Below are 22,432 nucleotides of genomic sequence, written 5' to 3'. Positions count from 1 at the left end.
GACTAAGTCCCTGGAAGTTTCTCACCCCCAGAACATTGCCCTGTTGTGTGCCTCTGTCTTAATTAACATCTACGACAAGAAGAAGCATCTCTAATGAGGGTTAAGTGATACTTTGATCTATGAGTGCAGCAATATGTCATTAGAAGTCATTTAATTGCTAAAGTGTTTTTTTTTTTTTAAAAGAGAATCATAGCAGTAGGTTTTCCCCAGGGCGAATGGCTTTCCAGTCTCAGGTTCTTGGTGATTTTAGCAGCATATCTCATGGAGTGAGCCTTAGTTCCAATCAAAAAGTGGTTGGTTGCTCCCATAACATTTGGGTCACTATTCTGTCCGTGTATCTTGCAGACAGGTTTCTGTCATAGGATATCTGGGTGATATTGATGATTACGTTTTTCCCTCAGTAGTGTGCAAAGTACCTTTCAGCACCACGAACATTAGTGATATAAATGAAGCTTCTAGCTGGCTACCAGCTCAGCTTTTCTGTGTTCAATGACTGAAGAAAGTGGTATCTTCATCAATAGGGGATCACTGTTTGTGGGGCAACCAGTAGGTTTGGCTGTAGTCTGTGATGGTTGGGAGAGGATGTATGGGATCACGTTGACCAATGACTCAAAAGATGGAACCCATTCCATTCCTAAAACTGAGGCTTTACCTAGTTACGGTAGGCATTCTCTCACCCACTATACAGCAACTCCATTTAAATTCCTATCATTTAAATTCCATTTAAATTCCTATCGTGTATATATTTCAGGATGCTTCTACAGTAGTAGGCTTCCGTGTGGCTTTTGAAAAGGCCTTTAATATTAATTGTTACTTTCTGTGCCAGCTTTGTGTGTATAACCAAGAAAGGTTTAGCCGGATCTTGAGGTAGAACTATATTACCAGCTTCCCAAAAACCTGCCACACTGATTTCCACAGCGTCTGTTATCAATTTGTACTTCCATAAACAATGAATATGTGTTCCTTTCAGTCTGCATGTACTGCGATTTGTTTTGTTTATCTTGGCCACTTTGACTGGGATAATGTGGAAATCTCGGCACAGTTTGTTTTGCATTTTTCTGATGAGAAAGGATGTTGAACATTTTTTTTAAAAACATGCTTCTTAGTCGATTTTTCAAACTCTGTTCAGCTCTGTACACCATTTTAACTGTTATTTTTTCCCCTCACCTTTAGTTTTTTTGTTTTGTTTTTTTCTTTGTATATTCTACGTACTAACCTCCTGTCAAATGTATAATTGGTCTTTCCCCCATCCTGTAGGCTACTGCTTCCCCTGAATGATGTTTTTGGGTTTTTTTGTTTGTTTTTTGTTTTGTTTTGTTTGTTTTGGTTTTTAAAGCTATGGCAGCATGTACAAGACCTGCATAGGCTAAAAGCTGACAAAATCCCAGCACTGAGAAGAGGTAATGGACGCCAAGTTCCACCCCTAACCAAGAAGCTACTGGCAATTGATATTTGCTGGAAACGGGAAAGTACATTTCCTTTAATGCAGTGTCACTGGGTATCTCTTTGGGTTTTTTGTTTATTTGTTTATTTGTTTTGTATCTTTTGTTGTATTGCTTTTTGTTTATAATCTTGAGAGAGAGGGGGAGAGAGAGAGAGAGAGAGAACGAGAACACAAAGTTGAAGTTGGGTAGGTAAAGAGGTTCAGAGAATCTGAGAAGAGTTGGGGAAGAAGAAAGGATATGATAAAAATATATTGTATACAACAATCTTTTTAATTAAAACACTAAAAATTTAATTTGAGTAGGTTTTTAATCCAATTCAAAATTTCATGCAAAGCTCCAATTTGCACCATGTGTATTCTAAACAGAATTCCCCACAGTTGGCTAAGATTTCTTTGAAAGACAACATCAGCTATAAGAAAAAGCTAGATATTACCAATACATGAAAAAATAGAGGGCTGGAGAGACGGCTCAGTGGCTAAGAGCACTGACTGCTCTTCCAGAGGCCCTGAGTTCAATTCCCAGCAACCACATGGTGGCTCACAACCATCTGTAATGGGATCTGATGCCCTCTTCTGGTGTGTCTGAAGACAGCTACAGTGTACTTACATATAATAAATAAATCTTTAAAAAAAATAGAGTTTTGGGGACAGGTTTCCCCTCCCAGTCCTATACAACATTCCCTAGAGTTGCTGGGGATTTCGATAAAGTGGGACCTAGGCTCCCCTTATCAGTACCAAGGGGTGATTCCCCATGACATACTCCAGATACTCCAGGTCCCATGTAACTGTCCTGGCAGCTGAATATTGATGTCTTACAAGTGTCCCTGGCATGTCAGCAAGGAGGTCTGATTTGTATAAATTATATAGCACCAACAAGGAATCAGTTCGGATGTGTCTATTGGACATCATTTTTTAACATCGTCTATCAAAGATCAGCTTATTCCACCTCTGCCCCAAAGCCGCGTGTCTCTTCAAGAAGGCTGGATCCCATTTGAAATCTCTCGAGGTAGAAGTGTTTGACATGGTGGCTTCTGTTCAGTTAGAGAGTACATGCGATCTAGAGACATGTGCCTCTCTCCATCTCAGCCTCACCTGCTCTGACCACATCGTCCCTGTGTAAGTCAGAGACTGATGAACTAGTTTTCCTACCCTCATGGACCATGGCACATATTCTCCTCTAGCCCTGTTGACAGTGGTTTTCTTAATCGCGTAAGAGATCACGTGATGGGCTCAACCTCCGGAGTTGAAATAACTTTCCAGCCCTTTCGTCTTTTCCTGACGCCCAGCAAGGGCTGGCTGCCTGACGGACCTAGGGTCAATATTATGGCTTGAGATTTGTCTTTTTCCAGAAAAAAAGAGCAATGTGGAAGGTGAGTTGACGTGGAGTCAAATCTGTTCCTTCCTTGTGTGTAGCTACGGAATTTAAAGGGAGCCCGAGGTAAAAAGGAACTAGGAAACCGGTTGGCAGTGATGGCGGAGTACTATATACCTAATACACACATACAGGTAACGTTGATTGATAATCCTCTGTAGTCTCGTGATTTGAATATGCTTGGCTCATGGAAGGTGGCACTATTAAGAGGTGTTGCCTTACCAGAGGAGGGGTGACCGTGTTAGAGGAACTGTGCCACTGGGGAAGCAGGGCTTTGACGTCTCATGTCTATGCGCAAATCTGGACAGTGATAGTCTTTTCCTGGTTGCCTTTGAATCAAGATGTCTTAGCTCCTCCACCACCATGTCTGCTTCCCTGCTGCCATGTTTCCCACCATGATGATAACGGACTGAACCTCTGAACCTGTAAGCCAGCCCTAGTTAAATGTTGTCCTTTATAAGAGTTGCCTTGGTCGTGGTGTCTCTTCACAGCCATGGAAACCCTAACTAAGACAATTCTGAAACTTCATTTTTTAAATGTTTATATTTTATTATTAAAACGTTACACATAAAAAGAAACCACGCACCAAACTCAACCAAATGCAAAGACTATATGGCTCAATGAACTTCTGTACCGATACATATAGAACAGCAATTCAGAATGAAAGCTGTAGTAATTCACACTGATTTTTATACTTTCATGGTCAAATATATTTTTATACACTTATCCACCATCAAAAGTTAAAAAAATAAATCCACGACAGAGTTAGAACTAGAAAAACAGTTGTCTTTATACCCTGTCTTATAATGTAGGCTCTTTACACACATTTCTCCTTCCTTATTCCCTAATATCTAACTTTTCTTGTCCTTTACGCTCATGTTATGCTATAACTGCATGCACATTTGTTTACATGTATGCATATATTATTGCTAGATATAACATAATTTATATTCTAAGTCCATACATTTATTTTCCTTGAAATTTTATTTTTCTTTTAGAGTGTGATAGTTCTCTCTCTCTCTCTCTCTCCCTCCCTCTCTCTTCTTTTTCTTTCTCTGTCTCTCTGTCTCTGTCTCTCTCTCTCACATATACACGCACACACTAAAATTTTCATTATCATCTGCTGCTGGACAACTACGTTGATTCCAACTCTTTGTCATAATGAACAATGCAGTAATAAACATGGGGGTGAGAATATCTGTGATTAGTGTCTGGAGCTGCCTAGGCTTATACTCAGGAGTGAAATAGCTGGGTCATGTGGTACTTCTATTTTAACATCTTTGGGAAACTTCCAAACTGATTTCCACAATGGCTGTGCTAACGAGTGCTCCCACTGACGATGATCCAGGGTTTCTTTGTCTCCACAGCCTCCCCTATGTTTGTTTTTAGGTTTCTTGGTGATAGGCATTCTGACTTCGGTGAGGTAGTATTTTAAAACAGTATTTACTTTTTAATTTTATTGTTCTTGGATATTTTATGTATTTACATTTTAAATGTTATCCCCTTTCCCGCCTCTCCCATACCCCTCCCCCTGCTTCTATGAGGATCCTCCCACTCCCTCCCACCCACTCCCACCTCAACGCCCTGGCATTCCTCTACACTGGGGAAACAAGCCTTTCACAGGACCAAGGGCTTCTCCTCCTATTTATGCTGGACAATGCTATCCTCTGCTACATATCTGGCCAGCACCATGGATCCCTCCATGTGTACTCATTGGTTGGTGGTTTAGTCCCTGATTTTAATGGCACCACCAACTTCTGTCCAGTTCTGAAAGTTTCCACTCTCCTTCTTTGGGTTCTGCTCAGTGGAGATGCCCTGCTGTACTCCCAAAGGGATGCAGGTCAGGTCTGAAAGTTCTACATTTACACACTGAAAATATGAGGGAGAAAGACACCATTTAACGGCCCACTGTCTCTGGCACTTTGAGGAGGCTCCTGCCTTGGGTTTCTCATCTCCGATTGAACCTCCCAGGCCTGCAAGAACATATTAAATTAAGTGGTAGCTAGAGATTAAGAACTGAGGGGCTGGGGATTTAGCTCAGTGGTAGAGCGCTTGCCTAGCAAGCACAAGGCCCTGGGTTCGGTCCCCAGCTCCGCAAAAAAAAAAAAAAAAAAAAAAAAAAAAACCAACAAAAAAAAGAACTGTGCAGAACACCAGAGAGTGATCCATGAGCACTTGGAAAACAGCAAAGTTTAAAAAATGAAGAAGGAAAGATCCTGTGATTGCTTATTAAATATAAGTAGGGAATATAATATATCGTGTTTAATAATAAATAAGCTTTATTTATGCTTATTACAACCAGAGCTCCTTTTCCCTTGCCTCTGAACGTTATTTAGACCTGGAATAGGAAATTGTTTCAATTTGTGCATGAGTCATGCCCTCTCAGTAAGGACAGAGAAGAAAGACATGCCTCGTCATGAATGTGGAAAATCAGCCCTGCGCTACTGTAGTTCCTGTGAAATATTTGGAAGGAAATAAAAACATGTTTAGTTGGTTTCAAATGTTTTCTGACAATTCTAAGTCTATTGCTGCTATATTAATTCTTGAGCATGTCCAAGGAAATAAGAGAAAATGGAACCAGTGACTTGATAGCTATTATTTTTTAAAGATTTATTATTTATTAGATATCAGTACAGTGTGTAGCTGTCTTCCGACACACCAGAGGTCACTGGATCCCATTACAGATGGTTGTGAGCCACCATGTGGTTGCTGGGATTTGAACTCAGGACCTCTGGAAGAGCAGTCAGTGCTCTTAACCCCTGAGCCATCTCACAAACCCTGATAGGTATTACTTTAAAGCAAAAGCACCTTCATGTAAGCATGAAAACACTGCCTGGATCCATTTGTTAATGGTACTCAGTGCTCATTTAGGGAAAGCCTTTCATAACCAAGATCTACATTCAAGTCAGACCTACATAACAAACTACCGTGCCATAGACTTCTCATCAACAATTCATTCTCAAGCTGTTAGCATTTAGAGTTTAAATAATTTCCCATCTGGGGAGGATGGGATTTTCTTACACTTGTATTTGGGAACACTAGTTTTTCAAGTCTTCACGAGAAACACACTAAAAATTAACATGCTATTGAAACCATAAGAGAGTAAACATTTTCAGTAATAACTGGGTAAGTTAATACATTTAAATAACGAATAATTTAAATGGAGAATTTTACATATTTCTTTAAGCATGGAAATGGTCAGGTGAGAAGCTACAAATACTCAGAAAAGTATTTAAGAAATAATAAAATAACAAATAATAAAATAACAATGACAACCAAACCCCTTGTAACTCAAATTATGAAACAGAACACAACCTATCGAACAACGGAAGATCCACATTAACAGTGATCGTTTACAACAGTCTTTACTTGGAAGTATCTACTTTATGTGTTTGGTTATGCTTGCTTAAACTACAGAAAGGAAACCAATTCCTTCTGACAATCGATCACATGACACATCGCAATGGAAAGTTAGTGTTCCCAGTCACTCCTTTCCCGCCCTGAGTGAGCAGCTCTGACTTCTATTTTGCAGCCTACCTTCCCGTACTTATATTGAAATGTGCAAACGCTACACAGAATGTCTAAGAGTACGTGGTGTTCGTTTCCCGTTGTTCAGCAACTGCGTCTTTGGACTTTGGAATGTAATTCGGATTTTCCTCTAACCATTTGGGTGGTTCTCACAATCTTGGAAGTAAATAAGAAAGCCAGTAGAGCTTTAACAAAAAGTCAGACCGAAAGCACTTCTAGGGCCCCTGCTCTCAGCTCTGCGGGGATTCTGCTCCAGTCAGCCTGGGTGGGGCCTTGGCATCCAACTCTTTCATCAGCTCTTTCGTGTAGCAAGTTAGAACCACTGATTTAAGTAATCCAAACAGTCTGCAAAAGCCAGCGGTATGCCTGAGCTGTCCTGGTATGCACCCTCCCCAAAAGGCTTCTCTGCTCAGGCTGTATCCCTGCCAGTGGCAGTGAAGGCAGGGAGGGCAGGGGGCCGAATCTGAAGTTTTAAAATGTTACCAGACGACTAACTAACAAGAATAAAAAAAAAAAAGAAAAAACAAACAAACAATCATCATGTCAGAGATAACGATATATCCGCAAAAGTGTTACTAAGGCCAGGAGTTGACTAAGCCCAGGGGATGTGCCCTTGCCTGCAGAAAGAGTTGTCATAGGAAGCCACACCCAGACCTCCTTCCTGGCCTGACAAAGCCATCCACCTCCTGGATAGGTCTTTAAAAAACTTGTTTGGCATCTCTTGGGTTGGGATGGTTGTCAAGCCGCCCAGCCAGCTCCCTCAGTGAACACATCACTGAGAGGCATTTGCATGATCAATTAATTTCTCACTCTTGATGCACATTCTCAAAGCACTGGAGAGACTGAGGCCAGAGGCACAAAACAGCAGAACCGAGGGGTTCTATCCGTGCCTCGCGTTTGTTTGAATAACCGACAGCTGAGATTTTTGGGGTTTTGAGTTATTTCAAATGCTCTGTTTCTTTAAATGACCTCTCTTTCACCTTCTTTTATTTATTTACTTATTTTTATTATTGGTTGATTTTTTGAGGATTTCTCTGTGTAGCCTGGCTTCTTTATTATTCTTAAGTAATTATTTGTATTAATTCTTAGGGAATTCCATATAATGTGTTTTGACGCTACTCGACTCTTCTCCTTTCTCTCTCACTTCCTTACTAAGCCAATTTTAACTTTTCTTTTCACATTCAGTCCAGTGTGTGGTTTTCTGCTCTTCTTGGACAGGGCCTACCTTTGAATATAGTCGATGCACCCACTTGCCTTCTCACGTTTTGAGAGACCAGACAGATTTATTCATTTTTATTTTAGAAATACAATTGAAGAGACAAAAAGAAAAGCATAGAAAAGAGAAAAAGAAGAGAGTGTGAGCATAAAGCAAGCAGCCCCTGGCAGATCTGTGGATGAAGTCGCCTTATCCTGACTAAAGGAGTCGAAAGAGAAAGATGCCCAAATCAGAACTGTGATCCTTTTTATAAAATAGTTCCTAGTTACAACAACTTTAACATTAGAATTAGCATTAACTTTTAGAATTAATGTCTTTCCTAAATGTAACCACTAGATGTTTCAAGCCTAGCTAAACCGGTGCATTGTTTCACAAAAGCACAGGAAAGTAAGTACAGGTTAGATGACCTGCAAACTGCTCTGACCTTCAGGGAGCGAAAAGCCAGACCCTGGGTCACTGGGACATCTGGGCAGGGCGGGGCTTCTGCCGAGTCCAACAGCTGGAGCCGGGAACCCGGCAGCTGCTAGGCCCCACCCCCTACGTCACGGGGGGCGGGACAACGGGAGATTGGCATTCCACCGGCGCTGTGTCGGCGTGGAGCCCCCGAGGTCTACAGGAGGGCGGGGAGTCGCCTGCTCCGCCCGGTTCAGGCGCCCGCGCTCCGCACGCGGAGCTGGGGAGCTGGGAAGTAGGTATTGTTCTGCTTCTCCAAGACAAATGGCTGGCTTGGAAGTGTAACTCTCCCTGCTCTGTGGATCCCTGCCCGGTTCTCTTTTGGCACTTTGGGATCCGAGGTAACCATGCTGTGATGAGCGCCTCGGGAGGAACAGGTAAGAGAGACGCGGCTAGCCGCCTCCGCCCAGCCTCTGCTCACTCTCAGCCCAGCTGTGCTTCAGACTGATGACTTCTTTCCTGTCACTTCTGGTGCGGGACAGGACTTTGGAAACAGAGAAGCTCTCACACCACTTCCAGTCACTTGATTTCTACAGAGCACTACCCTTTTTGAAAGCTGGGTTCTGTAAAAGATGGATTGTGCACACACTTGTGCCTTCGCACAGGCACGCACACGTTTGCCATTCCATTTCGAAATCCAGTAGTTGAAAGGAGCTTTGACTGCACCCCTCTTCCCCGTAATGAAAAGCTTTGGTAATTTCTTCCAAAAAAAAAAAAAAAATAGGGTTAATCCCTAGGGAGGGAAAAGGTAATTTGTGTTTGTGTTGGAATTTGTTGTGAAACTGTTTTGAAAGGAATGCTAAAAATAATTGAATAAATAAAAAGATGTCCGCATTCTTTCCTGCATACTCCAACTTTGAAGAACTTCGTTGTTATTTGGGGCACGCTTCATCGTCCATCATAAAACTTGTTTTATGTCACCATGTCAGTAGCGAAAGATGCGAGCTAGTCAATGAATTCCTTCAATCTGGAAAATCAGAAGGCCGGTACCTTTAGAAGGAATATATTCAAAGCACTCTCATTTGGATAAGACTACTAAAATTCCTTCTGGCCTCCTTTCAAGACAGCCGTTGGAGCTGTTCACATGGGGGAAGACAATTCTAGGGGCTCGGAGCAAGCCTTTAACTCCAATCAACCTTGAAAGATGTTCCAAGGAGGGCAGGGGCTCCTGGCCAATGTTACTGCAACCATGCTTAAATTGCACTAGGCCAGCTCATGTGAGAAAAAGTGCAATTTAAACAAAGAAACAAATCCAACAACAACAACAACAACAAGAACAATAACAAAACCCTTTTGCTTTCTTTAGAGCGAAAGTGAAGCTGGTGAACTTGGAAGCAGAAGAGTTAGTTCAGTGTCCTGCTTCAGTAACCCCCAAGATAATAAGGGATCCTTAGGGATTTTTATTCTCATTCAGATGTGTCTTATAGACCTCTGTCCTATTGTTTGTAAGTATCAAAATGAGAGCACACTGTTGAAAGGGTTGACAGGGAAAAGAAAAGAAATTAATAACCCTCAGTTTATTTAACCTAACACTCACTGTGTAGGGGGCGGGAAGGAAAGTTCAGCAATCTGAAACAGGATGTGGGGAATGTTTGACCTTCCTGTAACAAAAACTGAATACTTTTCACGCTTGGTGACTAAGTAACTGATAAGGCTGTTATTTATTTTCTGTAAGCGGTGGGGAAATGCTTAGAATTTGGCTAAAATCTGTTATAAGATTCATAACTCATCTATTGGACGGCTATACCTTTAGAATACATTTTTAAAGAACGTTTTTTAAAGTTCACACAGTAAAAGCCTTCATCCCATGTTTGACTTAAGTATCTGATTAAAGCAGAAACCTCTGCCCGCCCCATGACGCCCCCATTATTTATTTAGTTTCAATACCTCAGCAGCATCACTGGGGGACCCTGAGAAATGTATCAATGAGGATACACAGAACAGGTCATCAGTACTTAAGCCAGGAGAGTTAATAATATCTCGGGGACGTGTGCTGGATGGGATCACCACACGTGATAGATGCAGCCTGGAGTAGGTTTCCTGAGTCCCCACACACTCACCACCCAGCCCCACCCAGAAACAATGATACTTAGTGTGTGTTATATATAATAAGGGAGCCTATGGGAATGCGGCAAGAGAGGGCTGAGATGATACAACCTGCGTGTTCTACATTCTCAAATGAATTATTTTTATTAAGAGAGCAATTGGTTTTTTTTTCCTGGCAACTAAACTATATTTACTAATATAGAAAGTACACATCAATGCCACAAAATGGAACCTGTGGCATCATCACCTCGAATCTCTCCATGTAATAAGAACCACTGATATTTGGATTACTTCTCATTAGTAAATTTATTGTCCAGAAGGATAGCATTTTGCAACTTTTGTTTACATTTTTCCTGTCAAGGATGTCCTTCTATATCACTGAATAGTCTCCCTGCAGTTCTCACGTCTTGTTTTCCCCAGTTTCTGCGCAAACATGGGGATTTATTCCTATGCTGAAGTCTGAAATTATTGGGATGTTTATACCATCCCCAAATTTAGACATTCCAAATTTTATTTTTCTTTATAAACTACCCATTTCCGTCTACTTCCTTCAGATTTATTTATTATTTCACACGATGAGTATTTTACCTGCATGTGAGTGTGTGTGCCCTCAGATCCCCTGTGCCTGGAGTTGCATACGGTTGTGAGCCACTATATGGGTGCTGGGGATTGGGTCCTTATCCTCTCCCAGAGCAGCAAATGCTCTTAACCACTGAGCTAATTCTCCAGCCCTGTGTCTACTTTTCACTGAAGATCATTTTTATAGGGTTTTGAATCTATCTATACCTTAGTCTTTAGTATAAACTCGATAGCTGGTTTAAAGACAAAAGCAGCGATTCTCTTCTCAAAGTTCAGAAGGCTGGGAGGTCTGAGGTCATGATGATGATGGATCAAAAGGTACTTGCTTCCCTCCAGTCAGGCTCTGCATGAGTATGGTAGGCCCATTGTCCGGTCGGACACGGATGGTTTTGCTAGCTTCGTTTGGTCGTGGTCCGTATGTATTGACTGAGGACAGAGATGTGTGATTGAGATATGGCATTGTAAGGATGTAGCAATGGTCACAGGTAAAGGCAGGTGATCAGACAGTGCAGAACTCAGAGGCCCATTCATGGAACAGGGGAATATGGTGGACAAGCAGTTAATATTGCTGTGCCAGACACCTGTGCTGCCCTTGTCCCAAAGGTGCCCTGAGAGATGCCTTGGGAAGTGTTCCTTTCCCTAGGTCATCATTGGGAAACTATTCTGGAGGTCATCACTCCATTTTCCTGTGAAGTTCTCTGCCTTTTGTCCCATCCTAGCATCTCTCTCTGACTTGTAAGGAAATCTAAATTTCTGTACCATATCCCACCCTTCTCAATATCTTTCATGGTTTCCCATTTGTTCCAAACTAAACATAAACTCTTCATCTCTCAACACTTAAAACTTTGCTCTGGTCCTCACATACATCATTCTCATGGCCCACCACTTCTTAACTTGTGCCGGAGACTCTGGCTGAATGGAACTGCTCAGAGTTTCCATCCCCTCTCCTTTTATAACACTGCTTTCTTGAAACCTACAGCTCCATCCTATCAGGGCTCTGTCCAGGCTCACGTGAAATGCTCTTTTCTGGGAAGCTTTTCTTCCTTTCTATTCTCGGACCTCATACAGTGATTTTTTTCCATGGGAATTTTTGTTTTCCCGTATTCACACGTTCCCTAAATTGAATTGGGTATTTTCATCGGATTTTAGGGTTCTTTTATTTACCACCAATGCGGTACCTAGGGCAACGTCAAGTAAATGAAGCAGAGAAGGAAGGATTTTTGTCTGTCTGTTTCATGGCCTGGTTAGTTTCTAGATTTAGTGAGAGCATAGGAAAAAGTACTTTAATGAACGAGTTAATGACAGTGGGCTACACATGGTGGGATTTTTAATCACCTTTAGAAAACCTTGGGGATAGGTATTTCGTTTAACAGATGTGGAAACTGAGGTTCAGAAAGGTTTGTGTTTGTAATAAGTGGCCAGTTGTTGACAGAGCTGTGTTATTTCCTGCAGATTTATTTGATGCTGTTTGATCATGGCTCATTACAGTATCAGTCTTGATTCAAGGTCCATGTGTTGACTCTCGAGACTATTTCTTAATTCCTCAAAGATGACTGAACTTTTCTTCATCTAGCGTTTTTAGGTAAATGCAACTTTTCTTTGAGTCTCTCCTTGGAATGAATCTTTGTATCGCACATCAGTTCTGAACATCCCAGCATCTCTGGTATTTGTAATGGGACGAGGACAACAGAAGTGTCGGGACTCTGGCATACATATTAGACCAATGTAGCACATGTAGTAGAAGGTGGGGAGGTAAAATAAATCACAGCTGGAGACACGACTTTGTTCAACCACCAAAGGAGGCCTTTGATGCGTACAGCTCTGCACCATCAAACCATCAGCATTGCTTTTGTAGACTTCCCTTTTTGCTGGTGGTCATAGATCAACCCATTTATTGTAGAGTAGGGATGGGAGCACTTCCACCAGTCTTTCAGTTCCTTTGGTTTTCTGATGGCGGAGGACTTGACTGTGATTGTAGAGGTGATATGGTAGATTCATTCGTATCACCCATCACTTTCATGTGGGAAGCAGTGCCAGCAGCCTATGGCCCAGCGCTTGGTTTTGATCTCTTGATAGTGGAAGCAGCTACACTTGGTCTGCTGCCTGCTTTCAATTCTCTCTCTCTCTCTCTCTCTCTCTCTCTCTCTCTCTCTCTGCAGGAGGCACTGCGGCAGGTTTCACAGGCATCAATGATTCTGAATCTCTTGGTGCACGTAGCCCTGTCACTGTGACCTAGGCTCAAGGCAGGAGAGTTTGCTGACTTCCTTTTCATATTGTTTACAGTTAGATCTGTCCGTTATCAGTGTTCCATGCCACATGTGTCCTGCTTAGCTTGCAGGCCTCAGAGACAATTGAAATATGCATGCAGCTTAAGTAATCGGCGTCTATAATCCAGTCTTCAACAGCATACGCCACGTATTGAAGTCAATTTTAGCCATTGAGAAACAGTCAGTGGTTATCCATGCGATATTTATTTATACCAGAATTAAAGTCAGCTGATAACTTTCAAAATCAAATCATTAGGGCTTAGGAACTAAGCTATTCATCCACTGTACTGAATTCTCTGTCTTCTACCATGAGGAATGAAGAGATGAGTGATTTCATTACATGTCCAGGAATACCGTTTCCCTCAAAGGACATGTTTAAAAATTTGATTTGATGTGCTTATTTGCTTCATATTTAATAAGTACATAATATGCATACATATATACATAGTCACACATGTGTGTGTATGTGTGAGTGTGTGTGTGTGTGTGTGTGTGTGTGTGTGTAAAATAAATAATCTGTGAAAGACCTTTAGGAAACGTTTGGAGTCATACATTGTTACGATATCTAATTTTTCAAGTGCATATAGTTTTTTACAGGCTTAAGAATTTCCTTTTTAGTGCAAAAGTAACTCATCTTCCTTACTCTTTTTCTCTCATCATTCCTCAAATTATTTTCCTTTGCTCTAAATATTTTGTTTACGCATACCAAAAAAATACTATTTCTGGTGTATTATGAAAAAATTTTGACTAGTTATTTTAAGAATAATATACACAGGGGTGAGAATTATTAGCTGCATAAAAACAACATTGGATAATGTTCTGTAAGAAGATATAACTTAAAAGTAAGTCTTTTTTACAGTTGACTTGGATTACCACATTATGGTAGTCCCTAGACTGGGGGCCACGGTATTGGTCGAACTTGTTAGCAATACAGTTTCTTTTCCCAGACTGTAGACCTCCTAAGTTGGAAACAGGACAGCCTGTGACTGAGAAGAGAAAGAATCAGCCTGTGTTTATAAGCTTCACCTGAGATTCTGTTTGGGCGCGACTCTGCGAACCAGGCTTAGAGAAAATTCTCGGGGGAGCAGGCCACTTTATTCACTGGGCTTTCACAGGCAGGTCTGACCTTCTCTGAAAGGACCCTAAGAAAGAGAATTGCACCCCTTTCTCTGTGTCACTTCTACTGTGTAGGGAGTGGAGGAAGTCTTGATTGAATGTGGACTATCGACATGGGCGTGGCCATGTCTAGAACCAACGCCTGCCTCAGATTGATGGAGGTGGCAAAGCATTCCCCATACTAGTCCGGTTTGGGATTAGCAAAGCCTTCCCCTGGTCCAGAGTGGGAATGTTGACAGTGCGTGTCAGTATGTGAGTGATTACACACTCTGAGTGTGCAAAAACACAGCTTCTTCCTTTCGGATGTTTACAGCCTGAGACTGCTGGTCTACAGAGACCGCCTACTGAGACTAACTCCTCCCACTGGGCTATACACAATAAACATGCAGAGGTTCCAGGTGGCTGTGTCCTTGGTACCACATGGACGCTCGCTCGCTCGCTCACTCGGCCCAGCCGACCCCAGCTTTTCTGTGTGTATGTTTATGCTTCCTTCATTCCCTCTCTGCCTCTAGTCAGGACAAGATGCCAAGCCTTGCAGGTTACTAACAATACCTTTGGGTTTCCATTGAGTTGATTGAAAATACCACTCATTTAACTCCTCCCCTCCGTCCCCCAGAGTTTCTAAAGCAACCAAAGCCGGGTGTGGAGTTCTTAAAGATTGTGTTGGCTAGTTTTAGGCCGTTTGTTTCTTGACGGCAGATTCCTGTTGCAAACAGAGGTAAGCCTTATGTTGTGCTTGCTCATAGGAAATTCCTATTGGGTAGAATTTAGCGTCCACACGTCTATTAATCTGATATAATGCTAAAGATTAACATGGACACACTATTTGGGGATCTTGAGAGTGGTTGTTAGTTTTTACTACTGAGGCAATGTGCTTATCATACACCTGATGAGATTTTTCTTCAAAGGAAAAAGCAAACAGAAACTTGGCCCAGCAGTGGTGGTGCACGCCTTTACCTCTTGGACTCAGGAGGCAGAGGCAGGCAGATCTATTAGTTCGAGGCCAGTCTGGCCTTCAGATTCAGTTTCAGGACAGCCAGGGCTACACAGAGAAATCTTGTCTCAAAAAAATCCCCAAACCCTCAAACAACGACATAGCACCCCTCCCAAACCTTCAAAACTTGAAGTATTGCATGTAGCCTCCCTCTGATTTAAGTGTAGATCCATTATTAATTCTGGTTATTAAGTGCGCCATCATAAGTAGGTTTCAAAATTACAAGATGCAATATACTTATGATTAGAGTTAATTTTAGTCTTTAAAGTGAATATGGAGGTCTGCTCCCTGGTTTTGGAATAAATGGTAAAAACAGAGGTCATCATGAGAAAGATATACTTAAAAATAAAACTCGATTATAATACCTCCAAGTTAACCAGTGTTAAGGTTCTCAACATAATGCATTATACATTTTATACAGTGTATCTACTTCTGTGTAGTTTGTTTTCAAGCTCTTTTCCAAAATATATTCCAAATACATGAATCACCAATGAATAATTCATGACATCGATTTCTATAAGAGGTGAGTTATAAAGCAGACTCATGCAATGACAACAGAACACTTCAGAGTGATATTGAAACTGTGGTGGATCCCACAAATGAGAGACTGTAAATCTCACGCCTAAGTAAGGCTTATTTCATGGTGTAGTAGTCACATGAAATTTTAACAGTCACAATTGCCCTAAATAATTTGACGGCAGATTCATAATTAAAGGCATACCTAAGGTTATTAAAAGTTTACTTAGATATGTAGGAGCTGACAGTGTAACTGGATGTGAGCAGCTGCTTTCCAGCTATTGTAATTGAGTAAAGTCAGTCTCTCTGAATTTCATTTTTCTTGACTTTAAAATGAAATCTTTTGTTGAATATTTAAGGTTATTTCCACCTTTATGTATGGAGTTTTTGAGTTTCCCAGCCTTGCCATTTTGAAAAGGAAAAGATTTATTTATTTTTATTTATGCATGTGTTAGTGTGGTGTGTGTGTGTGAATGTGTGAGTGTGTGAGTGTCAATGTGTGTATGAGTGTGTGTGTGAGAGTGTGTGTGTTTGTGTTTGTGGGTGAGTGTGTGTGTGAGTATGTGAGTGTGTGTGTGTATGAGAGTGTGTGTGTGAGAGTGTGTGAGTGTGTGTAAGTGTGTAAGTATGTGTGTGAGTATGTGTGTGTGTGGTGTGAGTGTGTATGTGTGTGAGTGTGTATGAGTGTGTGTGAGAGTGTGTGAGTGTGTATGTAAGTGTGTGAGTGTGTGTGAGTGTGTGAGTATGTGTGTGTGGTGTGAGTGTGTATGTGTGTGAGTGTGTGTGAGTATGTAAGTGTGTGTGTGTGTGTGAGTGTGAGTGTGTGTGAATGTGTGCACATGCCTATGTCTGTTTGCATGACTCCATGTGCAGGCTCCTGTGGAGGATAGAGAAGGGTGTTGGATCCCTGGAACTGGAGTTACAAGGGTTTGAGTGAAAGTAGAGGAAATCAGAACCAGTCCTGTGCAAGAGCAGTCAGTGCTCTTAACCACTGAGCCATCTCTCCAGCCTCAAGCCCTTCTGTCTTTAAAATGCTTTTCTTGAGTGGTACACATGCCAACCGTTAACAAATAAGCAAGAAGCATCCCTGTTACAGGAGTAACTCCTATTTATTGGTTTATTGTACATGGATAACGTACATCCATTCTTACGTATGCCTAATAACAACCCTGCAGGGTAGGTATGATTATTGTCATGTGTCTTTTATGTCGAGACTGAGGGTCATAAGAAATCCTGAGTGAAGGCGTGTGAATTGGGTCAGTTAATCATTTGAAACTGAGTTTTAAGAAAAGTCCGTCTGTGCATCTCGCCACTCCTCCCTCTCTTTAACAGAAGAATAGCTTGCTTTGATCCTGGGTTTCGCAGCAGCAGCCTAATCTTGATTTGGAAGCTAGGGATTCCTTTTTTTGTGAGGAACCATTTTGTGTACTGTAGGATACAGAACAGCCTTCCTTGCTGGTGGCATCCATAACAAAAAGTGTCTCCAGATATTGCCTAACCTGGCCCCATTTATGTAATCTGTAGTCTAAAGCTGAACGGAACTGCCTCCTCTGGCAAAGATGAGATAGCTTTAGGACATCTTAAGGATCGAGATGCAATTGTCCATACAGATCTCTGGCGAAGAACGTGCTCATCCATTGAGAAATTCTCATAACTGATTAGCCTTCGTTCTCAGAGTCTTTGCTTTGTTTGAAGAGAATTATTGCCAAGATGCATAATATAACTCCTAGAACCTGACAGGAAATAGTTAATGTATTTAAACAGAGTCCTTGGGTATCTGCTCTGTCAGGCATTGTTAGGTTACTGTTAGAACAGTGAATGAGGTAGCTATATAAGGGATGTTGTTATTAACAAAAACTGTTAGCTCACTGACCTTTATCTTCCTGATGATAATTTTAAGACTGTCTTCATAAGCACAGTCCAGGGTGTTTACCACAGTACACACCACACCACACACACACACAAACACACACACACTCGTCACATAAAACAGGAGTTTCCCCTCAGCATGTGTGAGTGAAGAAGATAACCTAGCAGGAGATTTGTTTTCTGCCGGTTTAACATGGTCCTTTGGTTGCAGTCAAAGGGAACACTGCTCCGTGTCCTGGCTTCCTTTCAGAACTTGCTTATTTATTTATTGCTTGGTATTGTAATGCTCTGTTCTGCTCTGAAACCTGCCTGGCCTCTGTTTGTCTCATGGCAGCTACTCTGTGAAGTTTGTGCTAATGAGGGAACCCCATGGGGTTCATGGCTGATCCCTTTGCTAGACTGTGTACTCCTGCAGGCCAAGAATCATGTGGAGATGGTGCAGAACACTGACTTCAGTGCCTGGAGCAGGACCTGGCCAGCCCACGGGAGCTTTTCAGTACTTATTTAATGACTAGAAGTATGGGAGGTGTCTGAACAGCAGAAATGATTGTATTAAGCAGGTCTTGCTAGTTTCACTCTTGAAGACCATAGCAGTCACAACTTACTTTACATTTATAAACCTCTGTTTTGGAGGTAAAAGACTTTTCTTTATCACAGCAGCTCTTTGGTAGGGGTGGGGTGGTGAAGCCTACAAAACCATGTGTGCACATTCACGGGGGTGATGAGATCAAGAAGACTCAGACACAGATCTAAAGGCCCCCAAAGCACCGGTGCTAAACTCCCAGAGAAGAAAATGTACCGAGTGCTGGGTGAGATGCAGGAGCATGGAGTACATGTTGTATGATGATGTCCATTCCGGATGGAATTCTTTTTTTTTTTTTTTTTTTGCTTTCTGTGATGTCTTAAGAGGTCTGAAAATATAGGCTGCTCAGAAGCCTGTCCTCCCCAAGTGCAGTAGAACAGCGAGGTTTAAATATGTCGGCTGCCTTTAAAACTTGGATCTACTTGTTTTATTTCCCTGTTATGTCCTCCTGTTGTGTTACAAGGTTGTCGTTGGTTTCACGGTTACATGTTGTATGTAGATTTTAATGCAAACTCACATGACTCTGGCATGCAGAATCAAGGTTGTAGGGTGATACCAGGATACACTGCCACTAATGACTCCAGTCTAGAGCCAGTGGGATTAAGACGGCTCAAGGGGACTTAGTCTATCACGTGTGTGTCTGGAAATGGGCTTCCTCCTTGGTGGCTCTCTGTGAGACTGGGTTTTAGGAGAAGTGTACGCTTGAGAAACTTAGCTGGGGACCTTGTATGATTGTCTCAGTCAGGGTTTCTATTCCTGCACAAACATCATGACCAAGAAGCAAGTTGGGGAGGAAAGGGTTTATTCAGCTTACACTTTCATGTTGCTGTTCATCACCAAAGGAAGTCAGGACTGGAGCTCACACAGGTCAGGAAGCAGGAGCTGATGCAGAGGCCATGGAGGGATGCTGCTTACTGGTTTGCTTTTCCTGGCTTGCTCAGCTTGCTCTCTTATAGAACCCAAGACCACCAGCCCAGGAATGGCACCACCCACCATGGGCTGGGTCCTCTCCACTAGATCACTAATTGAGAGAATGCCTTACAGCTGGGTCTCATGGAGGCATTTCCTCACCTGAAGCTCCTTTCTGCGATAACTCCAGCTTGTGTCAGGTTGACACACAAAACCAGCCAGTACAATGATGATGACTTTGCTTTTTCCTAATAAAAGAAGAAATAAGATCAGGAACAGAAAGAATATTGGGGGATGGGAGATGTTAAATATCAGAGGAGGAGGAAAACTATCGGAAACAATCGTGCACGGAAGTGTGAGCCACCAGACGGGATTCACTGATTGCAGTCTGTGCTGACTTGTGGCTTGTGGCTGTGAATTTCAAGTGACTAATCTGGGGTGGTGTGTTTCTCCCAAGCCCTTTCAGGTCATGGGTACTGAGGCAGGATGGATACAAAGTTTGATGTAACTGCTTTGAATATAGGCAGAACATGGATTTTTTTTTTTTCCAAGAAGGAAGTGAGAAAAGCATTATCAGGTTTAAAGAATATACAAGAGAGGGGGAGGTGTTGGTCATAAAATCTAAACCTGTTAAGGAGGGACGTAAAAACATGTGAGAATGATGGGCCGTAGGAAGATAGCTGGTCTCTCTCTCTCTTTTTTTTATCTTTATTAACTTGAGTATTTCTTATTTACATTTGATAGTTGGTCTCTTAGTGGAAGATGGATAACTAGGTATTGGAGTCTTGTTTAAAGTAGCATTTATTTTAACATAAATTATATTTCTATATGTTGGATCTTATTTTAAGAGCCTGTGAAAAATCTCCTATTAATCACATCTAATGTTTCTGAAATTAACAAATTCAAGTGGTTAAATAAATATTCCCACACAGATAGTGGCAAGTATTGAACATTAATATGAGTTTATTTTTTTTTTGTTCAAGGCATAATTTTATTTATTTATTTATTTATTTATTTATTTATTTATTTTTTACATTTTATTTTATTTTTTTTATTAACGAGTATTTCTTATATACATTTCGAGTGTTATTCCCTTTCCCGGTATCCGGGCAAACATCCCCCTCCCCCCTCCCCTTCCTTATGGGTGTTCCCCTCCCAACCCTCCCCCCATTGCCGCCCTCCCCCCACCAGTCTAGTTCACTGGGGGTTCAGTCTTAGCAGGACCCAGGGCATGAATTTATTTTTATACTGATAATATATTAATACCTTATTAATCCTGAATAGCCAAATCTCAAAAACATACTATTCTGTTTCACAGCATAGCGTTTTAGAGGTAGCTAGGTGTTTTGGTCAGGGTCTTACTGCTGTGAACAGACACCATGACCATGGCAACTCTTGTAAGGACAACACCTAATTGGGACTGGCTTAGAGGTTCAGAGGTTCAGTCCATTATCATCAAGGTGGGAGCATGGCAGTGTCCAGGCAGGCACGGTGCAAGAGTGGCTGAGAGTTCTACATCTGCATCTGAAGGTTGCTAGCAGAATACTGGCTTCCAGGCAGCTAGGATGAGGGTCCACAGTGACACACCTATTCCAACAAGTCCTCAGCTTCTCCAACAGGGCCACACCTTCTTTTTTTTTTTTTTTTTTTTGTTCTTTTTTTTGGAGCTGGGGACCGAACCCAGGGCCTTGCGCTTCCTAGGCAAGCGCTCTACCACTGAGCTAAATCCCCAACCCCAGGGCCACACCTTCTAATAGTGCCACTACACTGGGCCAAGTATATACAGACCATCACGCTAGGGTTACCAAAAGCAAAACAGTGTTCAAAATAGCTACTTTCAGTGTTTCAATATATGTTTGTTCAGATTTCAAAATTGATTTAGGTGATCAGGAAGTATGGATGAGATTGTAATAACATAGGGATATGCCTATATGCCTTCAACATTTGCCTGTTTCTCTTCAAACTGACTGACCCTAAGTAGCCACCCAAGGAGACTTATTTAGAGATGTGATCCTTTCAAGAAAGTAAGAGAGTTACTGAAGAAGAGAAGCATTGAAGCTTTCTGTGTCTGGATAGACCATCTAAATCCATTCACCCATTTATCCATTCATCCATCATCCATCCACCCACCCATCACTCTAATAAACATATTTGTTAATGTGTGCTAATGGGGCCCAGCATATGGTGGTCCAACTCTAACTCTTTTGTCTGTGAGTTGATACTAAAACAATGCATATTTTCACAGTAATGCACTTCAGATTTTGAACTTTGTTTTTTTCCTAGACAGATGCATGGCATGATTCTCTCTCCAGATGATGGGTGGCAGCAATGAGCAGCCACTGCTCCTAGTCAGCCACACAATCACATTGATAAAGAACCAGTCTTCCCCAGGGTACTGACATGTGACCTGTGCTCTGTGCATACAGATATCGGTAGATTACAGAGATAGCCCACACTGTGTTGAGAAATAGATGTGTCAGATGATTTTGTCCAACTCTAGGCTAATGGAAGTATTCTGAGCACACTGAAAGTGGGCTAAGCCATGACTCTCAGTCTCTGGGTGGATTATTGTGATAGTTATTTCTGGTTGTGAACATGACTACATCAGGAATGAACTACAATCCAGAAATTAAGGGCAAGGCATGTGATTTCAGTTGACCTTTTCCTATTTAGGGCCCTCAAAAAATGGCCAAACTATCATAAAGATTTCTCTCTCAGAGGTATAGTGAAAGTATGACTTAGCTTTTTATAACCTTTCTGGACACCTCCTTCCATCATGATGATCACTTGGAATCAAAAGTAATTACTTTGTGGCAATGTTTTGAGTGAGGTAGTACCCTGGCCTGGCCTCATGTATAGACCTAAAGTGTAGGATGTGCATGCCTACTGGGGTTTAGTTTAAAAAGTTCAATACAAAGGAATATGGCATAGCATTCAACAGTCCAAGGCTATTTCATGCAAGCAGTCGGCTTACTCACCGAGCGCAGAGAATGGATGCTATACCTCCACTATTCAAGAGCCACGGCTTTCTAGTGAAGTGACCTGGGTCTTGTCATTGCACAACCCTGCCTTAGATATATCCATCACTTTTGATGCTTATCTTCTTTCCGAAAGAAGAGATGAAGTGAAGGAAGGAAAGTGCTTCAAGGCAACAAGATAATCACTGTTAAGGGATCTTCGCCAGTGAAATACCTCGGTACCTGAAATAGCAAAGAAACCAAAAGAAGATGTGAGGCGATCTCATTGCCATTCGAGTGTCTCCCCGAGAGCTAAGCCTCTTGTAGAGAGTGTTAGGAAGGGTCAGAGATGACATAGATTGGGGCAAACTCAAGCCTTATAAGGGTGACCTTTGCTTTTGGTGTGGCCATCTCTGATGAACAGCTAATGAGACATTCCCGAGAGAAATCTTCTATGAAAGAATTCCTGTCTCATATTAGAAACTGTTTGCTGTAGATTTCTCCATTCTTGTTATTCACCCTGATAGATAAACAAGATTTGGAGCACAGAAAACCTTTAATATTTCATTAGCATTTTCCTTCC

The 22,432-nt window shown here is 41.7% G+C and overlaps 1 protein-coding gene across 2 annotated transcripts in view; it reads left to right on the top strand.

The window, feature by feature from the left end:
- Atp10d (ATPase phospholipid transporting 10D (putative)) overlaps window positions 1–22,432 on the top strand; it is a 112,234-nt gene that overhangs the window by 11,168 nt on the left and 78,634 nt on the right. The window contains 1 exon segment of one of the 2 annotated variants that reach the window (NM_001427806.1): window positions 8,186–8,390. The exons of the other annotated variant lie outside the window; for it this stretch is intronic. The gene's annotated coding sequence lies outside the window, so the exon portion shown is untranslated. 2 annotated transcript variants of the gene reach the window in all.

This window comes from Rattus norvegicus, chromosome 14, assembly GCF_021556685.1.
Source record: "Rattus norvegicus strain SHRSP/BbbUtx chromosome 14, alternate assembly SHRSP_T2T, whole genome shotgun sequence".
In the NCBI taxonomy this organism is placed as follows: Eukaryota; Metazoa; Chordata; class Mammalia; order Rodentia; family Muridae; genus Rattus; species Rattus norvegicus.
Note: the sequence above shows the minus strand (reverse complement) of the source record. Positions and strands in the feature narration are given on the sequence as shown.